This window comes from Daphnia carinata, chromosome 5 (genome assembly GCF_022539665.2).
Source record: "Daphnia carinata strain CSIRO-1 chromosome 5, CSIRO_AGI_Dcar_HiC_V3, whole genome shotgun sequence".
Taxonomy (NCBI): domain Eukaryota; kingdom Metazoa; phylum Arthropoda; class Branchiopoda; order Diplostraca; family Daphniidae; genus Daphnia; species Daphnia carinata.
Window position 1 is genome coordinate 7,133,411 of NC_081335.1, and position 24,505 is coordinate 7,157,915.

A 24,505-nucleotide genomic window follows, 5' to 3' on the forward strand; every position below is an offset into this window, starting at 1 on the left:
GTTGGGAAAAAGGCAGACAAAAAACCTGCACAGGTAACCATACGACATGCTCATATGTCGTTGGGCATGGTATGGTGTGGGAAGACTTGTGCAAATGCACAGGGAGCTTGGACACAGGGATTTAAAAAAAAAAAAAAAATAAAAAAAAAAAAAAAAAAAAAAAAAAAAAAAAAAAAAAAAAAAAAAAAAAAAAAAAAAAAAAAAAAATAAAATAAATAAAAAAAAAAAAAAAAAAAAAAAAAAAAAAAAAAAAATTTATAATAAGTGAAAAACACAAGGCATTAAAAGAAAGTAGTATATTACATATATCAAAGTAAAAATACAAACACAGCAAGTCAAACAGTAATAGACAACAACAATAAATAAAGCTTATAGTAGGATAGTTCTGCTCTAATAGACACCTAATATGATACCCCATTTAAAAGATAACCCAAATAAAAGGCCGAGCTAATGATGAAAAGCCGACAAACCAAATGGGTACTATAAAAGATGATGTACACTAACACTAACTTCAGTTTGGAAACAAATCTTAACAAGAGTCAACAGACACTTCAAACAACTCCTGACTTTCTATTCCTAAAACCAAGATGTCGTCTACAATCAACAACGAGCGGGATCCAATTAAACAGGAACGCCCGTGCTGGGTTGAAGATCTAGTAAACGACTGGATAGGAACCGATGAAACTCAACAAGCCATAAAAATCGAGAAAGGTCCGACGTCTGACATAGGGCCTGAATCGTGCACCGAAGTAGAAATCGCCAAACATGAAATAGAGGAAAGTGGTGACGATGACCCAAATTGGCTAAGAAAAATGATTGAGCAGATCAAGAAGGACGGAGATATCGCGGACAGCGACACAACGACAGTAGAACTGCCAGACTTGCACCGCAATCGGGACGAGAAACAGTCAAATTGCAATCACAGTAAAGGTGAACCGCCACAAGAAAACACAAGTGAAGGTGAAGAATCCATTAGTAGCGAATACGACGATGGACACTACACCACGTCAATGGAAGACAGTAGCAGCGACAACGACGACGTGTATCATACGACCGGAAGCTTTGAAAGTACTTCAAACGCTGGGCCGTACGAATATGAAAACGAAGAAAGTGTGTTTAACAGTGACGACGATCGGAGTAAGATGGGACACAGAGGTGATTACTACGACACACCCGCAAGCAACGAAGAAGGAGGACTAAACCACGCCCAAAAAGAGCACATCACTCGCAGTTGCCGTAACTGCATGCTAAAGACCTTCCCTCCTTTAGTGGCCGGCGATGCAGCCAATCAACGCATCGAGAGGCTAGCCACCATAGCAGCCGAACGAGGACAGTTCGTCTTCGAAATAATCAACGCCCCCCGAGAAACGCTTAGAAAATTTCAGAAAGGAAAAGAAGAGGAGGGAAGAGCAACAGGGAGGAGCGTGGGAAGCTTGTTGGATACGAAATTCCCAAACGAAAGAACCATGCTCCACGAAAGTGTAAATAAGAAAAGATACGACGTCACGGAACTATTATTGACTTTCGGCGCAAACATCGACATCACAGAAAAGGGTGAAACAATAGCTCACCGAGCCGCCGCAGACAACAACGAACACTTACTCAGAACCCTGTCATTCCACAGGTGTCAGTTTAGCGAATGGAACTGTCTAGGGGAAACTCCCCTAATGGTGGCCATCGCATTAAAAAACGAAGAAAGCATCGGTTTTCTGTGGATAACTCCACTGATAAAACAGTTAAGTCGCGATGGAGAAACGATCCTACACTATGCAGCGAGATTCAACAGCAAGAAAGAATATGTCAACAGTGCATGCATGCACGGTGTAAACGTCAACCAGAAATCTCTGACGCGCCGTGAAACGGCCCTTATTGCAGCCGTACGATATGGGAACCCCGAGATAGTTGAAGTGCTGTTAAGGAACGGCGCAAGATATGACGAACCAGACTATCTTGGAAATTATGCCACGGATTACATCGGCGAGAGAGAAGAAATAGCTAAAGTATTCCTTAACAGAAATATAAAACCGAGAAGAAAAGGCCAGAAAACGCTGATAATTCATTACGACCGAGAAAGGAGCTGCAAGAGGAGGAGAGGAGCCGGTTCACCATCGGAAGAAGATTAACTACAAGAATCGCCGCACCCACCAAGTAGAACCCAGAGTACAATATTTTGATTAAAATAAATACATCCTAGATATCTTGGAACGTAGATTTAGCCTCAAAGAAAAAATGTAACCCAAGAAAGCTTATTCGTATAAACAATGTTGAAGTGTGTAATTCCATTTGTACACGCCTAGGGCATAAGTAATATCTAGTGTGTAGCATGGAGTTGGAGGACCAATTCTTATCGATAAAGGGGGGTGGAATGTAATGAGTCAATATACACTTTCATGTATACTTGACGGTAGCCTATGCTATCCTTGACGTAGGTGTGACGCGTAGTGTACACACTACGTCACCACCTATCGAATATGAGCCGCTCCGCATTGGTGGATAAAATGAATGCTTCTTTATTGTGTTTGTAATTCCACAGAGTTCGAAATATATACTTTTGTGTTCTGTAATGAGTCAATATACACTTTCATGTATACTTGACGGTAGCCTATGCTATCCTTGACGTAGGTGTGACGCGTAGTGTACACACTACGTCACCACCTATCGAATATGAGCCGCTCTGAGTATGTTTAGCGCAGCGCCTCCATGACACGGAGTTGGGTATGGCGCGTGGTATACAGCCATCGCGCCATGACCTTGTCACGCCCCCGCCGTCTAAGCGTGATGCTAATTATCACCATGACGTGCGCTGCTGTAGCCCCTTACTGCTATATAAACCCCTGTTTCTTAATCATTCATCGGAGTTGCCTTTGCTCTCTCACTGTGTGCACTTGTACTGGGGTATAATAAACGGTTATGAGAACCTTACAGTTCTATCTCTTAACTAAGATACATTATCAATAAATATCATTTTCAGTTGGATTTACTGCTATTATTTCAAATATTCATATAAATAATTAGTACACGAACGGGTCATTTGTTTTTACTTTTTGCTAAATATGTGTCTTAATTTAGGTGTTATTTTAACCATTTTCGGAGAACTTTTACCAATGTCAGGGAACTTCCCCGAAATTTTATTTTAGGTGATATTTCCACCGAATTGGCAGAGTCTGACTTAGGTGCGAATTTCACCGAAATTCGAGGCTATTTTTAACAGGGTAATTTTTTAACACCTAGATTGAAGTAATAGAGGCAAAACCAATTGATTATTTGTTTCGCTTCTTATGCTATTTCGAAAAGACAATTCATGTCAATAAAGTGGGTCTTCTACTATTGAAAATAACCTACTTTATTTGCCCAACTGGCTTAGATTGGTTAGTTGAGCTCTTCTTTCTCCCAATAATTTCTAATGGCTATGCATAGCTCGTTTGCTATTTGCATTTGGCAAATCGACTTGATATTCTATCGTGGTGGAATACTAGCTATTTTTAAGCGTAGTAAGCAATTTGCATTTTCCTGAAAATATCTAGGCTTATATTTTAATTCGTAAATTGTTGCAACAAAAGGTATAACTCATCTTCCAAATCTTCCATTACAAGCTTATTGATTTGAAAGCCATTGCAAAGGACAATAACCAAATAATTTACTGTCTAATTTTTTCAAAGGCAGTTTGTTCATCAGTATCCCAAAAAAGGTTTTCTGATAACCCTTAAATACAAAAAAAGAGTTAATGGGTTTAGAAATAGATCCAGATTGTTTAATAAATTTTGTTTATATTTTCGTCAAATGAGGATGGTGTTTTAAATTTTACTTTTTTGTGCAGTTTTTCTAGACCGGATAAAATACCGTCGGTCGAGATAACATGACCGAGATAATTGACAGAACGTTTAATGAATTATTTTTTTTAAGCTTTAATTTTAATTTTGCGTTTTTCAACAAATCAAAGACTCGCATACCGCGTAAAATGATCTTCAAAAGTATCTGAAAAGATCGTCCACCTATTTAAATCAACTAATGCTTTACGTCTTAAAACGTCATTCAGTACATAATTCATTAGTGTTGAAAAGGGTAGCCGGAGAAATAGGACCTGGAGAAATAGGACCCGGAGATTTAGGACCTACAAATAGGACCTGGAGAAATAGGACCTGGAGAAATAGGACCCAATCTTCAAACATTTTTTGAAGGGTCCTACTTCTCCCTATTGAGGGTCCTATTTCTCCAGCCTTGAGGTCCTATTTCTCCATCTTAAAAAAATTAAATGTGTAATGGGCTTAATATTCCGATATGTTGAAAAAAAAACCGAACGGCTTATATTGGTTTCTGCACTTCAAACACCGTTATCAATATGACGCCTTTTCACTGCATTATAACTTTTTTTAAAAAATTTACATTCATAATATTTTTGCAGGATTATATGCTTTTTCTATTGCTTTTTAGAGCTCATTTAATAGAAAAGTAATTTTGTTTATACAGTATTTGGATTTTCGCATTTCACATTTTCTTACTGGTGTTTTCAGGCCTACCATCACCCGCCCTTTACTAGTGTCGCTATTCACTTTTTTTTTCTTCGTGCCTCAATGAGGATTCTTGGGAGGGCACATAAGTACCTCTTAATACACAGATAACTAAGAAAATTATTATATAAAAATAATTTAAGAAACGTTAATTTCATAGTAAAACACTGTTTGCCCTTGCGCAAAATATTGTTTTTTACGATATATATGGCAACGGTTACTACAAGCAGACGACTGTTTCAAGCGAAGTGTCAACATCCTACAATTCTATGAATCGTTGAAGTTGCTTATTGTAAGCGGTGTTTGTTTGACAGGTAAGTGGCTAGTTTCAGTAAAATTAAAAATTTTCTATTACCTAGGTTTGGCAGTTTTGGTACATTTCAAATTCATGTTGGCATTAGCACCACAGAAGAAAAAAATTTACTTGGAAGGAAAGGTATTTAAAGTGTAGACATAATTTTATTAGTTGCAGTTGGAAATTTGACACACATTACTAATCCAAAATGTTTCTTAGGTGGTTACTTTCAAGGAGAATCATGAAACTAGAGCATGATTTACCATGAACCATTTGGGAACCAACTTGTTAGCTGCCTTATAGCTATCATCCTTCTGGTAATCTAGATTTTCACAGATTTTTTGTTCGTGAAATTTATGTAATCATTTTTCTTATCGTTCAGATGAAATAACAGCATTACAGCTGTTAGTTACGTCAAGACATTAATCTGAAGATGCAAGTACTGAGCTTTAACGGATTTCAATTTACAGAAGCAAGACATCCAATTCTGTTGTTGAGGAGAAAACCAACTACACACCCAGCTATGAATGGACACATGTGTGTAATTGAATCTAAATTAATTTTATTTTTATGGTTTAAAGGCTTTTCGTTCTAATCTTCCTGCTAGATAGTATCTGAGAGCCATTCTTTAATTATCATTTCACTTAGATGCATTTTCAACTAGTAAATACATTAATTTATTATCGTCTTAGGTAGCAAACCGAAATCGGTATCATCGCTGAGCAGTGCCCAAGAAAATGTCCAGGAGCACGTAACACTATTCCTTATTATTGATTTCCATGATATCAATATTGGATATGGATCACGGGATCTCATGTTGAAGGCGAGGGGGAGGAGAACACCCAATCCGTTAGAAAGCTGAAAAAAGAAATGACCGTCGAAGAAAGGCACTTAATCCGTGCCCAAAAGTATAGGATACATAAACATTTTTACGTTTTGCGTTTAATTATTTAGAGTTACTTGTGTGTGAAAAGGCTACAACTCATCGAATCGGACTTTTATAAGCATGCCAGCATTAATGAAACGGCGCGGACGCTAGATCTTGATCTCGATGTCGTTGTCGTTGATCAAATTTTCAACTTTTGGGTTCTTAAACGAAAGGTGTGTGCTCCCAAATTCATGTGTCTCTACTACAAGCAATCAATTTTCTTTTCTAAAATTTCCAGTCCAACCGAGACAGACCATTGCTACCGCCCAAAACCACTGAAACGGAAAGATTAAGTCAGCAACAACAGCAAGATATGGAACGTATGAAATTGTTTGTACAGCTACGACAAGACCTAGAGAGGGTATGAACATACTTCTCATTAACTTTATTATTTTATCTCGTTAAATGCAGAGTTGTCAGTAAAAACTGTTCTTCGCTGTAGGTTCGAAATTTGTGTTACATGGTCAGCCGAAGAGAGAAATTATCACGATCGTATTTTCGATTGCGAGAACAAACCTTCCACAAGCAACAGCGATTTTGTCTCTGTCTGATCTACAAAAAACTATCACCCCAGCAGAACTGACGCCAATCATGGCTCCAATGTCTATGACCTTGTATATTTACGTGAGGAAACGATCCAAAAAGAAGGCTTTGAACAAGTCATTCAACTCATAGCAGGCGTACAGTCGAACATCCCCGCAATGAAAAAGGTTTGGCTTTTCCGTAATTATCGATGACAAGGAAACAGTTCTCAATCTGTGTGCGTTGAATTTATTTGGTTGCAGGATAAAAATGGAATCGTTGGTCGTCCCAATCATTTAAAGGAAGACAACCCATACAAACGCACGTACATGAATGGGGGCGAAAGTCGTTGATTCCGCTCGCTATCTTCCATCAGTGCCGAATCGGCTGCCTCTGATACTGAAACAAACAGTAGATGGAAGAGACCGGTATTTCAAATCATCTTCCTGTTCGAGTTTCTACGCCGATCACAATTTCCCATTTTTTATTCTTTCCGTCCAGGTGAGAACACCTTCGCAAACATCAATTACCTCGGTCGACAGCGATTTCGATGTAGCCATTACACAGCTTGGTTCCAAAAAAGCCAGTTCGAAAACTAGTGATAGAGCTGGCAAGTTCATTTACACCGACAGTGAAGAAGAAGCGGGACCTTTTAGGCTTTTGATGTTACCTGCTAAATTTTTGTTTAATTGTTTGTATTTTGTAAAAATAAATGTAAATCAATTACCAAAAATTTATGGTTTTATTTTAATTTAAACAAATTTTCTTGCGTCCTTTGGCTGCCGCGATCCGGACATTCCGCGGATGTTCCAATACGTACGTTCACTGAACGTACGGATTTGCCATCCTGCAGACGTCCAACTAAGGACGTCCGTAGTACTCCCAAATAAGGACGTTACCAGGACTTCCAATTAATTACGTCCGTAGGACGTCCTCCAGTGGACGTCCCTAAAACCGGACATTAGGACATCCTGGTGACGTACATCTGCCGTCAGAATAGGACGTCCCGATCGGCCAGCCAGGACGTAGATGGGATGTCCCTGGGACGGACAAAGGTTAGTAGGGTATGTATGTGCTATAATCTTTTTGTTTAAGGAAGGCAAGCCAGCATATGCCATCCAATTTCAGGGGAAAAGCAGGACTCTGATAAAATGAAAACTCAACTTAAACGGAAGTTAGATAAGTTGGAGAAGAAGAAACTAAACAAACAAAGGAAAAATAACAGATGCCAAGGTAAACTTTGATTTCGACAAAAAAAATAGACCTTCAACTAATTTTACTTTTCTGTATTTTAACAGATAAAAGAATACTAAGCGCAATAGGTTAAAAAAAATGTGGAATTGATTGCGAGCTTGATAAACCAATTAGGAAAGAGAATAAAATCAACATCACAAACGAGAAAGAAGTTGGTTGAACGCATCGAAGAACAAGAAAAGAGAAAGGAACAACAACAGAAAAGGGATAAATCAACATTAAGAAAACGAAAAATGAAAGGAAAGCATAAACTGAATAAACTAGCGAAAAAAAAAAAAACTTATCGTATGAATTGCCGATATTGACATGGATGAGCTGCCTCGTGTTCCATTATTTACAAGCCGTGCCATGATAGTTTTGTATAACAATACACTGGCATGCCTTCCATGATCCGAGCGGAACTCATTATTTTCGTTCTTGCCACGTAGGTCTCTATTTATGGTTTTGCGGCATATATTTTTTTTATTAAAAAATGTGCTTGTCTTAAATAATATATATATAATTTTTTTATTATTTATCAGTGTATTAAGGAGTACTTAGGGGAAAGCATACCCCTCGTCTCCGGGAATTCGCATGGAATAAGGATATCAGCCAGGGGGGAGGGCGATACTAGGACTGGAAACGCCACTAACGAAAGGTCAAGGGCAAAAAATCAAACACTGTGTAAAAATAAGCATAACTTTTATACATGAGCTGTGTAAAGCAATAGATAATGCGTGTAATCGTGCAAAAAAAATACAAATATGAATTCAAACAAAAAAGTTATGATGGACTGATTACACGAGCAATTGATAATGTGGTTTGGAGTGCGGAAAACTACATAAGCCGTCCGGTTCTTCCTTTATAACAACGGGCTTTAGGGCTATTTCCCAAGGAGAAATAGGACCATTACTATGGAGAAATAGGACCCTTATGAGGGAGAAATAGGACCCTTCAAAATATGATTGATGATTGGGTCCTAATTCTCCGGGTCCTATTTCTCCAGGTCCTATTTTGGGGTCCTAAATCTCCGGGTCCTATTTCTCCAGGTCCTATTTCTCCGGCAATCGTTGAAAAGTGGTTGAAGCATTACACAAACCAGATGCCATACGCATGAATTCATAGAGATTGTTTTCTATTACAAACGTCGTTTTTTCAATAGATGGATTATCAACTTGAATTCACCAGTAACCAAAGAAGAGAGTGAAATTTTTTTCGGATAATTCATCTAACGTTTCATCTATTGTAATGAATCGTTTTCCGTAAAACCATTCGGTTGGCAACACAAAATATCACATCTTCAATTTTTTTCTCTACGGGGTGGTGCCCCTGGAGAATGAGAAAATTGCATTGCATATGTTTCGAGCATTTCTTTTACTTTGTCGTCTAGTAATTTCCTTCTATTATTGCTGGTAACTTTGTATTGGTGTTGCCGAATAGGGCATCCTTATTGTATATCAACTGTATGATTTATAACGATTGTATTTTTTAATTCTGAAATTTTGCAGGTGAACAAGCCGTGAAAATCATTTGATAATTAAAAGAGTAATTTAAACTCCGAGTCAAAATGGAAATTAAAATGGGCCAAAATTTTGTATTATGCTGTCTTCTAGTTTTTTTACGATTTTTTTCTATTATTGGTCTTTCGAAATAATTTTCTCTATTAAACGAATTATCTCGATTACGCCTAACTAAAATTTTTGCATAATTTAACGAATGATTTTGTGGCCATGATATATACGTTCCACCTCCCTATACTTTTCCAATGAATTTCTGTATATAAATTTCTAGTGGCAAATTTTCTACTGTGGTAAATATAAATGTTGTATGAGGGGGGGTGGCATACAGAATTAACGTTTCATTTGCGCTGCAATTACTAGCGAGGTGTAAAAAAATAGCGTCATCGTTTTGATCGTCGTAGCTACAATGTTGGTTACCCTAGAGATAGCTGGGCTCTGGCCTGCCTTTCTTGGCTTCTTCAGCAAGCAGAAATCAGTGTTTCTGGATTGCACCAGTACGAAACGGTCACCTTGGGTTTTTGTTGATATCTAAATCCTGGCATTCATTAAGGTAGGGATACGTATGGGTTTGCATGAGTTTTGATGGGACCCGCCAAAGCCTTAAAATTTGACGTGCTCAAGATATGAAACCGCAGGTTTGTCGTTTAGCTTCAAAGAACTAAACCATTAAAATTAACTTGTGCTGGAAAATAATGGAGTGAAAAACTATATTATTCAGCATCAATAAATATTCAAAACAAACAAAGGTATCTTCTTGAAAAATTTATAAACCATGTTTAAGTTTAAAAAGTCAGATAGCTCGTTCACTGCTTTACTAAAATGATTTTTTCCCTACTACATACTTGTTTCGTTGGCGTGGCTTTCTGGTTGCTTGGTTCGCCCGTATGAACGATAGCAACCGTTTTTAACAGCTGGGCAATGACGTAGGCTAAATCTGCCCTAGCAGTAAGGCAAACTTACTCCCGTACATCTTGAGAATCATCTACAGGTCGGTCACCTGTTGCACCGTCTTGTTCGTTGTCTTCTTCCAGATCAACGCAGGAGTGTTTTAGGAGCTCCCTTCATGAAAATAAGACTCATGCGTTTAAATAATGGGAAAAATAAATCGATTTCATCTTACCAGCTAAAAATTGCCTATGGACTAACGTATTGCTCCTCCATGCTACGTAACTGAACATGTAATTTCATGGTAACTTTATAAATTACCCACGATGTTGTTCTTACTAATGTCCTAATGACATATTGGATTTCAGAAATTTGGATGTTGTACAAACATAAATTTGAATCGCTTCATGACCTTTATGTGGTGAAAAAAAAAACACTAGTGGATTTGGTAACGACATTAGAGCTGTATTCAACATTTTCATCTAATAAACCATATTCGTATGGAACGACCTGTGAAAGCATAAATATGTGGCAGGGAAATACTCATTTTCAAACGAGGAGATGTGATGAAACAACACTCAATTATCCAGTCATGGAGCTTGGAGGACAAGGGAATTTTCATGATTAATAGTACTTCGATGGCTCAGGGTAATAGCGGGGAGTAGCGTACGTTGTTTTTTTTACTAAGCTGGAGCCTCTGTGTAGTCACTGGGAGCGGCGTAAGTGGTAGTGTAGTAACTGAGAGCGGCGTAAATGGTAGTGTAGTAGCTTGGAGCTGAGTAGTATTTCATTGCCTCGGTGTAGTATCTGGGAGTAGCATATGTTGTTGGGTAGTGTTGCACTTCAGTGTAATAGCTTGGTATAGCATGCGGTAGGGTGTAGTACTCGGGTGCCTTTCTAGTGCAGTATTGAGGAGCATCAGTGTAGTAAGCTGGAGCTGCGTAAGTGGTTGTATAGTACTCAGCTTTCTTTTCGTAATACTCCGCGGCTGCAGTAGTTTAATATTCCACGGCTTTTGTGGTGTAGTATTGAGGAGCCTTAGTATAGTAAGCCGGAGCTGCATATCTCGTGGTGTAATATTCGGGCGCCTTTATAGTGTAGTAAAAGGGGGCTGCATACGTCGTGATGTCGTGTTGGAGAGCCTTAGTGGTGTAGTACTCGGTGGCATTGGTGGTGTAGTAGCTAGGCGGACATATGTCGTGGTGTAGTAAGGCGCCGGAGTAGTGTAGTATTCAGAAGAAGACGATCCCATGGGTCCACCGACGACACGTCTAAATTACAGGTAATGACGTAGCAGCCAATATTCTTGCCCCGCCTTTTAGCAATTCCTCCTTCCCATCAATTTCGATAAATAAAACTGTAATTCAAAAGACGAAGAAAAAAGATTGGCTAGATTCTTTAAAATACTCAATGATTTTTTTAAGTAAATGCATTGCATGTGCACTTTCTCAAGAATATCAAATTTCTTGGTTCCTAAAATAGCAAATACCATCCATAACTAAGAAAAGGAACACACACTAAATAAATGTATAAAAATGAAAACCTAAGGCTATCGTTAATAACCTACCTCAAATCCTAAGCAATTTCAAACCTTCTACAACTGATAGTGCTCAAGTAACTTGTTCATCTTCCGGTGACATGCAACACATGCACAGGCTAGAAAGTCAGTTGCTCAGCTATTCTTTAACTTAAGTTGAATCTAGAAATGCGAAAGAGGAATGATGAACCACAGCCCCTAACACTGTTGTTTACAACCCGTATTATATGAAGCTACAAGGAAAAACATTTTAAATGATTAATAAAATGCAAAAAACCTTTTACTGTTGGAGGTAGAGAGGCAGGTAAACGAGAGAACCACAACTCATAAATCGTTTTCCTAGTGAACAGGTTCCATATAAAATTCGAAGCAATGTGCTATTTGTTTTTTCTTCAATTACTGGCAAAATAAAATTATGCCAATTCCTATATACATATGAGCTGAACTAAAAAAAACAAATTTAGCTTCAGTCTAGAGCAAAGTAATCCTAAACAACAAAAACTTACCTTGTTTTCATAAATCGCAGCGTTTTTACTTAAGCAGTAGTCTAGCAATGGCTGCCGAATGGAATGTTTACATCGTTATGAGAGTTGCCAAATGAAAAAGTTGACACAAATTATTTTAAGAAGCAAAATAAAATACAAGTTTAAATCACGTTAAAATTTTAACGTCATGAATATCTAATTTTTAACATCTAATAACACATAGATATTGTTACATGAGAAACATGTTTTCGCGATAAATAGACTTGTGTTTAGGGAATGAAGAAAGCTGGTAGTGCTGAATACTTCTGTGCATTCCAGTTCAGACCACCAGTGTGCATTCCAGTTCAGAGGACTAACCATCGCAATTAGTGCTCCAGCTAGTGTTTGTGGATAACAGGTTTGTTAATAGAATGTTAAACTTACCAATGACCATAATGAATTATGATTTTGTCTGATCCAGACCTTTACTTTCTCTGGCTTATTCCGCCTTCGTTCTGTCGAAGAATTTGTTGCCATCGGCACCTGTTTTGCCTTACATTTGCTGCTCTCACCAAACATTTTTTCGCTAATTTTCTGCGGTCCCGAGCTATCTTGCCGTTTTTCCGTTGCCTGCAATTTGAGTTTATTTGTGGATCCCCAAAAGGTAACTAGAATTTTTTTATTTAGTGCTGGACTAGCTGGACATAGGAGATCGGGCTTGATACGGCGGCACCGTTTCAAGTGACCGACACTATTAGTTAAGCGTAAGGGCATTGTTGCTACACCTCGTGTGATCAGTTGTTTGACCCAATGCAAGGTCTTAAATTGCATTAATGATTAAGTTTTCATGGGAAACAGGGCTAAAGTTTTTAAGCTTTGTTGACATTAAGTTTTTTTTTATAACAACGAAAAATATAGAAATTCTTATCCTAAGTAAAAAGTATTTTTCCGTCCTCAACAGTCGTGTTGGTATTTTTCTATTGCAGAACTAGCTGCAGGAACTTCCACGGATTGTGGTGATTCGCCTCTATTTCATTCAAGATTATTTCGAGAATGCAAAGGGTTAGTCGTAGTGGGAAATCACAAGCAAAGAAGAGATAAATTCGGCGTGAAGTGGAACGTAACGTCGAACAATTGAATTTTTTTCAGTTTCATCGTCAACCGTCAAATAGTAGTAGTTCTGAATCTGAAGAAGATCAGGTCTGTTTTAGCCACGTCCCTTTAATTGAATCTGAGACAGCTAATAACGTTTTGTTATGCGAGTCTCACGATGACGTGCCCTTGTTTTCTGTTGAGCATATTGGCGACGATAATGTTATCGTTGTCCAAAGTGACTGTGGTTTCACAGATTCTTTTGTCGATTTTGATGTAATTGATGACGAATTGGTAGTTAGTGAAGAACAGCCCCTACAAACGTTTAAAGATAAGTTGTCGTCGTGGGGCATTGATTGTGGGATTCCCCATGTGCATGTAAACAAGCTTTTGGCAGTTATAAAAACACATCATTGCCATTATGATCTCCCTTCCGATGCTCCTACATTACTTAAAACGCCCAGGAAAGTTAGAGTTATTCCTATGCATCCTGGCGAATATTTTCATTTTGATTTACAGAACGGTCTCAATGGTTTGATAAAAAATAGTTGTCTTCCGTCAATTCACACTGCCATTGAAATTGAAATGCTAATCAACGTTGATGGTTTGCCCATCTTTAGTAGCAGCACCTCCAAACAGTTATGGGTAATTCTGGGTATGATTTGGGGGATTTCTGGTTTGGAAAAAGTACCATTCGTCATTGGAATATATTATGATCTTGAGAAGCCCGTAGTGGGTCCTAATACATTTTTGCGAGCTTTTGTAGACGACGCGAAGGGTCTTTTAAGCACCGGATTTACTCACTATGATCGATTTTTCCCAATTAAGGCCCTAATTTTTGTTTGTGACTCTCCTGCCCGCGCTTTTGTTTCTGGAGTGAAGTATCACTCTGGAAAAAGCAGTTGCTCTAAATGTAGGACAACAGGCCTAACTGCGTTTAAGCCCAGTGAAGTTAGAAAACTAGTCCGCCCAAAGGGTCGCGTCGTTTTCCCATGTTGAACAGCTCCACTTAGGAACAATGATTCTTTTCGACAAAGAGACGACCCAGATCATCACAATTACTTTTCAATTGTCGAGGAGTTGGTGTCAGTCGATATGGTGTACGATTTTCCCGTCGATCCTATGCATTTGGTCCATGAGGGAGCCACTAAAAAGTTAATAATGACATTGATTGAGGACAGCGACTATAAAATCAGTCCTTTTAATGTTAGCAGGATTAATGAAGAAATGACAGTTCTTTCGAAATTTACTCCTCGTGATTTTGCCAGAAGAGCTAGAAAATTTATTTCGCGAATGAAGGCTACAGAATGGGCTCAGGCAATCGGCTACACAGCTCCTGTTGTGTTTTGAAACAGATTATCAGTTGAACGTTACGCTAATTTGTTATCGCTGCATGTTGCCATTAAGGTTCTAACATCTCGAAGATTTTGTTACATTTACAACGGTTATGCGAAAGACCTGTTGAAAGTTTTTGTGCAGAATTCGAGTCTTTTATATGGCAATGCTTTTGTCACGTTTAACATCCACAACCTTATTCATTTAGCAGACGATGTAATGCGTTTTGGCCCTATATATTCATTTTCTGCTTACGCTTTTGAAAATTTTCTCGGTATTATTAAGCGCTTGTTACGCAAAAGTGAGAAACCACTGGAACGAATTGTAAAACGATTATTTGAAATTCAAACGAGTTTTCTTACATTGCATTCTGCTGAAAAAACTGGTGCCGTTATGAAACTCCCGCATAAAGGTGGCATCTTGTTACCTGGCCTTAGTTTAACAACTCCCGAATTCCGTCTTTTAGAGTTCAATCAATTTTTTCTCAATCTCGAATGCGGTAATAATTGTGTCATGCTGTTTGACAAAACTATAGTTAAAGTAAAAAACTTTGTTTCGCTTTATGGAAGACCGCTTCTTATTGGGAGGAAATATGTCGATTTGCACAACCTTTATCCAGCTCCATTTGATTCAACTATGTTTGACATTTTTAAATGCAAAATGTCCTCTGATTTAGGCTGTTGGCCAGTTGACGAATGTATGTTTGTGATGCCAATAACTGCTACTAACGCATTTGCTGTTTTCCCAATTGAAAACTTATAGACATATACGGTTTAAACAAATTTCTTATTCATTTTTTTTGTGTATGTACAGCTACTTACTGAAAATGACTACTAATCGCGGCAGGGCAAAGCCTTTAAATACTGATCATCCTATACGAATCGGAACGAGAAAGCGGGTTGCTAAAGTATTGGGCGATTTCGTGGATGCTTCCTTTAGCGAGTCGGAACCTCTTTCTTTGCATAAAATTCCATTACCACCAAATGTAATAAAAAATACCCGTTGCCATCAAAGTAGGGGACAACCACCGAAATCCGTGAAAAACTCAAATGAAGCTCAAACCTTACAGGAATTGTGTAGTACTGGTAAGTGTTGTTTTTCAGATCATTTTCTTATTTTATTACATTTGTTTTTCTAGGCCCAAAATACGGTAATGCTAGTAGCCCGGTGTTTCGCCGCACTCAGCAAACGAGCCAAGATACCGCACTGTGGTCTTTTTCTGATGATGGCCATGGTACTCTGAGTGATGAAGAATCCTTAACTATAGGTCCACGGGCAATACAACATCACGAGACAAGTAAAGAATCTACAATTCATTACCACCAGAGAGAAACAGACAGTGAACCAGAACTCATGACACTTCAAGCACCAGAAAATCAATTGGGCTTGAACCATACCCATCAGCAATCGATTCAAAAGGGCAATTATGTAAGAGAGCCGGACGGGCTATCGGATATACTACGTAGTTTATCTTCCAGGGAAATTTCACGTCTCCAATTGAACCCAAGCATTGGCCGTATTAGTGAGCCCTATCAACAACAAAATATCATGCCAGGCCCATCTTCTGTTGCAAAATCCCATCAACCATTGAATGTAAATGGTGGCCATGCATTTCATCCTAGTGAATAGTTTATTGAACCCGGTCCGTCTTCCAGAGAGATAGCTTGTCAACAACCAAATAAAAATCGACGCCATATGAGTCAGCATTATCAGCAGCAGGAATGAATTCAGGTAAACAATTCCATCAGAATGGTGTTTGCACTTTACAACACCAGCACATTCTATTTGGTACTTCTGTCGGTAATAGTCTCCACCAACTAACGACTCCAAATATCATTGATTCAACAGATATGAACGCAATTCGTACTGAGCCATGCAGCGGGAAAAAAACGATCGCAACTAAATCAGACTCCGTCTCACAGTGCATCAGAACTGTCGTCAACGAAAGCAGCAAATGGTCACCAGTCACTGCAGCAATCGAGCAATCTTAATGAAATTCCAAACGCAGGTAAATTTTTATAACATAAAAACTTAAGCAACGTCATCGTTTAATTTTTGTTTTTCACATTTCAGTGTTTCAGGACTACGTGAAAAGAAATATTGAATTCTTGAAAATCTATTTTCGAGAAATGACTGCAAAAATAGACGACCTGCTGGCTTCTAGGCCAAAACCTTGCGTATGCACTATGCAAAGAATGGAAGAAAATGAGGAACAATTTACTTTGCCTATGGACTCTTTCGGTGCCATAGAGGAGATGGAAAAAAACCCTGAGCGACCAAAAAACTCGGCAGCAAATGGTAATGGAACAAAATTATCATTCTTCTTTTAAAATTCCCTCCACAGTTCACCTAAAACATTTGTGTTTCTATTCAGGTTCTAATTTTGCTCCAAATGGGTGGGGTGAACCTCCAAAAAACAGTATATTCCATAATGGAAAAGCTGTTTACTTGCGAAATTGGAATGCAATATACATGGACGTGAAAATCCACAAAGGAGTTCGAGAAAGAAAAATTTTCTAATTTGACAAATATTTACGCTGCAATTTGTGGTAGGTGGTTGCATATTCATTTATTAAGTTCTTACTCTATAAGGAAATTAATTGTTGCTTTTTGTAGGTGCCGTTCTCACAAACAAAGACCTTTCCGGTGATGAAAAAACCTCAGTAAAGATACAGTTTCAAGTAACTGAATGGCTTCGTCATTGCCAGCAAAATTTCTATAAAAGATCAAGCTTTTGAATTTGAATAAAACCATTTCAAATATTCTATTGTTCTTTTATATTCATTTTTTATTTTAATTACATTTAAATGAATGGTTCTATTCTATATGCTAATACCATGGGAGGTTATTGGTACACCCTGAGGATGATGCAAGAAGGACTGAGGAGCCTGTCAAGCAGCTATCAGGTAACCAGGTACCAGCTACCAGGTACAGCTACCAGCCAGGAGGACTGAGGAGCCTGTCAGGCAGCTATCAGGCAACCAGGTACAGCTACCAGGTAACCAAAAAGAAGGTTGTAAGAGGAATCGAGGACGGTTATCGGAAAGACTGGGGAGGATAGCAGGATGCTCTGAGGAGGTACCTAGGAGCCAGTTGTGCCGTGTGGGGTGTGCTACGCACAATGATTTGCATTCGGCAATAATAGGGTATAGGATCCCGTAAATAAATAGGGCAAATCAACGTTGTGGGCTTAATAATCGGTCAAAACGAAACAAATTGTGTGGAACAGTTAATAACACTATTAGCATGTGCTAATACTTACATTGGTGCCAGACCGTACGGAAATAAACCTAATAAGCGATTAAGCCGAAAAAAATTGTGTGGACCACTTAAAAACACTTAAGCATGCGACATCGTACAGGCTAGGAACTTTGTAAGTGATTTCCGTCGAAGAGTAGGCTACTAGGTAGTAAACTTGATTAAGATACTCTTCGACAAACCAACCTAGGGTTCAATCCCCGGGTCCAGTACTCGGTGCCTTGAACTAAGGCGATCATGGAAACATGATTGGGCGGAATGCAGTCACGAAAAACTCTGGGTGGTCTGGATGGCCGTCTGCTGTTCCCTATCGCCGGGGGTGGTAGATGGACGTTCGGGTTGATCGGGATGATAGTCACACAGTTAAACCGACTAAAACAAAGCTTACGGTGACTAGCGGAGTGCCTAGGAGATAATCCAGCTGGATCAGTGGTTCCAGTGGCCCCGCAGAGCCGCAACTTTACCGGTTTTTTTTATTTTCTTTCGATTCAAGTAGTTCTTATAAATATAAATTTCGAAAATTGTAACTAATAAAAAAACGTATGTACAGTAGTTATAAGATGGGATATAATTATGAATGGTAGTTTTCTTTTACTAGTCCAATATCCAAATGTTTGTTTTTTTGGGGGAATTTTCTTATATTGGAAGGCAAAAAACGACCCATGGGTTGCAACAATACTCATTTCAGGGTTTGGAGGCAAAGTCTGTTTGTGGCCCTCAAATGCTAGGATTTCACAAATTTCCTACAATTAGGGTACATGCCATATAGGGAAAAATGGAAAACATCCTGCTCGTGTTAGGAAAGGCTTCAGTATGGGTTTTTCGTCTTTAGATTACATTGCAAACCTATTTTCCAATCCCACACCTCCCGTCTGGCTCCTAAGTACATCTGCAGAACCTCTTACTATCCTCCCCAGTCTTCCCTATAACCGTCCTCGATTCCTCTTAGAACCTTCTTTTTGGTTACCTAGCAGCTGCCTGACAGGCTCTTCAGTCCCTCTTGCATCATCCTCAGGTAGTACCAATAACCTCCCATGGTATTAGCATATAGGATAGAACTAATACAGAACCAATTATAGAACCAAGCATTTAAATGTAATTAGATTTAAAAATAAATATTAAAGGACAATAGAATATTTGAAATGGTTTATTAACATTCAAAAGCTTGATCTTTTATTGGAATTGGCGATGAAATAGGACTGACTTTTAAAATATTTTAGGTAAGTCCTATTTAACCAAGGCATTAGTCCTATTCCTATTTAGAGATAGACAATATAGTGGGTAAAAAACGTCGGCCTACATGCATTTTCCTTTTTAAAATACCGATGGTGTTTACTCATTACTTAAATGGTTCACAAAACCTTTTTTTCTTATGCTTTTTTAATTAAAATTACAGGAGAACATGAACTATATTGTATTTAATAGAGTTCATTTAACAAAATACTATTAGAGCAAAATCAGAAACATTTATTACTTATATTGCACTTTATAGTGGTCATAACAAACTTTTCCAATTTCATAAATTTTTTACTATTTCATACTACTATCGTTACATAATTCTAAATTTCTAATTTTTGATTCTAATTTGAAATGGTAAACCCCAAAATTTACATTATCTAACAATTCTACTTGAGCCAAATGTTTTTGTGATACTTTAAAACTCACGAGTCTTACTTTCATGGAGGGATCTCCTAAAGCACTCTTGAGCATATCACCAACAATTTCTTGAATTGAAAATATTGGCATGTTTCTCCAAAATTTTCCAGCCTCTTGTGGCCCTCCTCAGTACATCTCAACTGTATGATTGATGCGTTGGGGAGGCTAAGAGCCTTTTAGGAGGTTCCCAGGAAGGAGATGTGCCGTGTGGGATCCTTATTGATTTTTTCAAAAATTTGGTTGTTGTTGTTTGTTGTTTAAAACAATTTGTCGCTCAGATAACACCAAGAAAAAAGGCATAATGCAAATCGGCTTTAGAGATGGACGACCTTCTTTGCCTCTTCCGCCTTGTATAGGCTATTACTAAGTAAAATTCACATAATATACAAAATAAGACAATCCTTTATCAGTATTCCCAGTTCCGCTGTTAGACTTCAGCTTGTTTAATGGAAACAGGGTAATATGGTACGTATATAATACGTATATGACGAATAATGCAAACAGCAGGGTAAGTGGAATAATGTTGTTTCTCATTTTATCTTCTTATGAGCAAAAAGATTATTAAAAATGGATGCTGCTTATCAGAGGTAGACTGAAGCCAGTCTAAATACATTTTTAAAAAGTCCTGTAACAAAGGGGTAGGTGTGTCGGGCTCTATTAAACGAAGGGGTAAGGCGGATATTTAATACGAAGGGGTAGGCGTGACGGACTGTTTTAACCGAAGGAGTAGGTGTGTCGGGGTGTATTAACAGCAGGGGGTAGGTATGTCGATCAATTTCCTGCGAAGGAGTAGGAATGTCGGACTGCATTAATCGAAAGGGTAGGTATGTCGGACTGCATTAATCGAAAGGGTAGGTATGTCGAACTGTATTAATCAAAGAGGTAGGTGTGTCGGACTGTATTATTCGAAGGGGTAGATATGTCGAACTGTATTAATCGGAGAAGTAGACATGTCGATCAGTGTTCAGTGAAGGGGTAGGATTGCCGGTCTCAGTTAAACAAATGGGTAGATAAAACGGCTTTTTAATAATAAATTACTAACGGGGTAGTTGTGATGGAAGTATTTTCAGTTTGATGGGAAATCTAACGGAAGATGATTTCCGCTTTCTGTAAGGGTAGGTCTGTCGAGGTAGGTCTGTCGTTTTTTTTGGTTATGTCTGTCGAAACCTTTAGGTGCTTATGACGGGGGGTATCCCGTTACAGCAGATATATGATCCAGATTCCAAGATGATGGTTCCTTTGTCCGATATTGAATGGCAGGCAGGAATTCTTTTGCTGCTACGGAAAAAGTTTCACATTCCTTAAAAGCCCTCTGGATCGGCGAAATCATACATCACCAATTTGTCAACAACCTGAGCCCTGCTCGCGCCCTTTGTTGTTCTCAAGCCGTAATGTATGTCTGTTATGTAACAGCAATTTTTTTCTGCTAACGTCAGTACAATACAGTGTTCGTCTCGATCAGTAAAACTTACAGCTACTGTTGTTCTGGAATTACAAGAAAGTAAAACAAAGTTATCAACAATAGGTTCTCTTTCGCGAAAACACCCTCTTACTCATTTCATAATCAGAACATGATGTTGCAAACTAAGCACGTATCAAGCGAATTCAAACTTAACGAATGAAACGAACGACGAGATAGAGCAGGAAAAACGATCTTTTGAACCCAAGCCAAAAACGGGACAACTCGAGAAAAAATGGCGACACGACAAGTCGAAAGCCGAAATGCGTCTGAGCGATTGTACACGTCATCAATTAATGCGTGGCTATAAAAAACATAAGACTTAGGAATTGCGGAACAATAGACTGCTAAATTAAAGTAAAGGAAGGGAAATTGGGGAGCGCGCGAAGCCCGATCTGAGTTGCCATGGCAACTCGGTAACACATGACTATCACCACAAGCAGCAAAAGTCATTCAGGTTTATAATTATTTAACAACTTCAATTATATTTAACGCTTATCATATTTGTCTACACACATATTGTACAGAAAAGCTTAACTCCATATTCAGTACATCGGTCACCAACACAGACTCGTTTAAGCAGGTGTTCAAAAACCAGAGAGCGAGGACGTGTTTACGAGGCGTAAGCCTGAAACACTGTGGAAAAAAAATTCCCCACTATAATGCCTAAGGAAATTAAACTAAACGAGAACGACCCGTCCTATCACTGGATAACGGAGGAAAATTTTGGACAAATTCTGGGCGAAGTTTTTTAAGTAGGGTACATTATTCTCTTCCTTCAGTCCCTTCACCAGTTTTTCTCCATTCGTCAGGTATATGATAGTATATTATACATAGCTTTACCTTAGGTAGCAAAAGAGATCAAACAGGCGTCTATTCAGACGTTTGGGAGGGTAAATTTTTTACGTATAATCCTTTGTTTGTAGAAAAGAAAGGCCAAGTTCTTGGTTTTCAAGCTGATATGGATGATGTGAAACTAGCAAACCCATTGGTAAGCAAAAAAGGGAAACATAAAGTTTCAAAATTTTACTGAATTCTCTTAAATGTTCCGCCCATATCAAGGTCATCTTTAAAAAATATTCAGTTACTTGGGATGGTAAGCTCAGATTTGCTGAGATGGAGGGGGATTAGTTCTTTTATACCACCATTTGTAGCTGATATGAAATTGCCATATAACGGTGTCGATCTTATTGTAAGGAACGAGACGCGGAAGGGGTTCGGCCTTTTAGTTAATTTTGCTAGCGATATGCCGGCATCTAACTTCATTGGTGGTTCTAAGGAAGGCGTTGGTTTTGCCCACCTTCCTTGCAGGGTCTGCATGATTAACAAGGCTGACTTAGATAAGATGCACACCTCCGTAGATTGCGTTATAAGGGAAAAACATTCTCATTGTATGCAAGTAGAACTAATCAAAGATGTAAATCAGCCGCAAACTACACAAGACGCATTGCCAGTAAAATATGGGAATAATAGAGAAAGTTGCCTTGCAATGTTCGACTACTTTTATCCAACAGTGTTTTGTTCAAGACTTGATGCATTTTGTTTATGAGGGCATTTTAAATCTGGTAGTTTCCTTACTTTTACAAAACCTGATCTCAGACACAACCATTTTACTTGATTTAGATGAGGTAAACAACAAAATTGCTACTTTAGAAAGTAACGGAGAGTTCACTGTTCCACCCCTCTTATGGAAAAATGAAATTACGAATTCCACGAAGTTATCATTTTCTTCTTCTGAGATGGCATCTGTTGGTATGTGTCTCTGAATCGTATTGGGTTACTACGTTTTTAGTGACAATAACCCCTATTTTGCCAATTTTTTATTACTTTTGCAAAATATTTTCTGTTTAATATCGTACAATATTACTGAAAGCGACCTAAAAGTTCTTGAGTATAACATCCACATTCATAACAACAACCACGTAATCCTTTATTCAAAAACAAATGGTTTGTCCTTATTCCCAAAACTGCATACCTTGATCCATTTTCCAGAACAAATTCGAAACTTTGGACCTCATCGATATGGTTGGTGTTTTCGTTATGAATCGAAAGATGCTCCCTTTAAGAGAGTTATGCGACGAGATTGCAATTATAATAATGTACCATGGTCTCTGCTCTTTTCATCAAAAGCTATTTGGGTTGCAGATTCGAAGTGACGTCGAAGGAGATTTTTTTTAATGTACAACGATTTCAAAGTTATTTCGATGACAGCAGACTTGCCACGATCGCGATCAAAAATTGATCGCCGATCCGATCTTCGATCAAAAAATGATCGCCGATCCGATCTTTTGAGAAAGATCGGAGATCGGATCGGCGATCCCAAAAAAATGATCGCGATCCGATCTTTTTGAGCGATCAAACTTTTCGCCATCTAGCTGTCGATTTTGCAGCCACATGGTACTCTTTCACTACTATTTTTGCGAATGCCAATTGAGGGAAACTGTTTAGTGTTCACCCTCAATGGCCGTCAGTGACTGTCGCTGTGACAGCCAATGCTAAATTCGTTAAATAGTGTAAATTTTGAGCGCTAGATGTCGTACAAAAAGATCGGTAAAAATGATCGGCCGATCTTGATCGGCGATCCGATCAAACTCAAAAGATCGAATCGGAGATCGAGATCGGAAAATTGATCGGCGCGGCAAGTCTGGATGACAGATAGCCTTCCAGTTGAGGTATAGTTTTCCCGATGGTCACAAGTACTATGCAATTACACTCCTCTTATACATTTTTTAAAGATTCGTTCTCTACAGAAAATTAAAAATATGTGGACACATTTTTTTAGTGGAGTCCGTTTTTTTACATAAGCTACCCACGTCCCTCGATTTAGCTTGTTTTTTTTAGGCCGACTGAAATAATAGCTTCAGATGATAAAATTTACTTGGTTATGGAAAACATGGAAACTATATCACTTAATGTGGATTATTTCTCGTTTAATGTACTTCCTACATAAATGTATACTGTAATAAGTCCAACGTCTTTAGAATTTCAAGTTCCCCTTCATTTATTTTGTTATAACAACAGTTTACATGTCATCCCTGATTACCATCAATGCTGTAAAATATCTGTCTAAGATAAGGAAAAATACCAAATGAAAAGTTAGATTTTGAAGTAGGATCTGTGAAATCATACAACACCTTGAGAAAAATCTCATAGCCAGGTTGAAGAATCCTGACGCAGTAACACAGGGTAAGATAAGCAAAATTTTCTTTGTTACTTCGCCGTAAATCTTTTGGTACTACCAACCGACCCCCATTTTAGTTGATATACTTACCTTTACGATGGTATATAGTTTCGTAGATATTTCATCTGGTAACTCGTATACCAACGTGGTACAACTTGTCTACCATTACCCTACACCAGTATCGTAGATGTAAGCCTACCCCATTTGGCACTAACCGCCGGGGGAGAGTGTTTTATTTCATGATTGGTAGAACACCTTTTACCATATTGGTAGGCAATCATAGCTAAAACGCAACTTCTCAAGATTTTGTTGTCCTTGGAATTTTATTCCATGGGTAGCAGTGCAGTTCAGTCAAATTGGATGACCGTTCGAAAGCAGCCAAATATTTCACGTGTGTGTTTTGTGTCGAACGTGTTTATGGACTATAATCAAACTTCACCCATCATATTAGATATGTGTACGGCAAAAAACTAACAATGCAGCATAATATTGTTACGGCATCGTCGTCTAACTGACGATATCAACGAATAGCTTCCGTATTGTAACAAGCCCAAAGGCTATCCAAAGACAGCCACACCCTTTACATCCCTCAAGCGTTACACAAGTGAAAGTGAACGTATCCCCGCCCATTT

The 24,505-nt window shown here is 38.4% G+C and overlaps 2 long non-coding RNA genes across 3 annotated transcripts; one reads left to right on the forward strand and one right to left on the reverse strand.

Annotated features, from left to right (window-relative positions):
• Positions 1–4,762: 4,762 nt before the first annotated feature.
• On the forward strand, positions 4,763–6,986 carry LOC130703017 (uncharacterized). Of its 2 annotated transcripts, XR_009004514.2 has the most exons (10): positions 4,768–4,800; positions 4,868–4,944; positions 5,023–5,120; positions 5,186–5,340; positions 5,496–5,711; positions 5,778–5,904; positions 5,970–6,092; positions 6,174–6,441; positions 6,517–6,681; positions 6,755–6,986. It is a non-coding gene; the product is annotated as an uncharacterized LOC130703017 (long non-coding RNA). The 2 variants fall into 2 exon arrangements; XR_009004513.2 differs by having other exon boundaries at positions 4,763–4,944.
• Positions 6,987–10,406: 3,420 nt separating this feature from the next.
• On the reverse strand, positions 10,407–11,988 carry LOC130703034 (uncharacterized). The gene is made up of 4 exons (XR_009004523.1): positions 11,935–11,988; positions 11,706–11,873; positions 11,459–11,590; positions 10,407–11,248 (listed from the first exon to the last, which is right to left on the reverse strand). It is a non-coding gene; the product is annotated as an uncharacterized LOC130703034 (long non-coding RNA).
• Between the last annotated feature and the right edge of the window lie 12,517 nt (positions 11,989–24,505).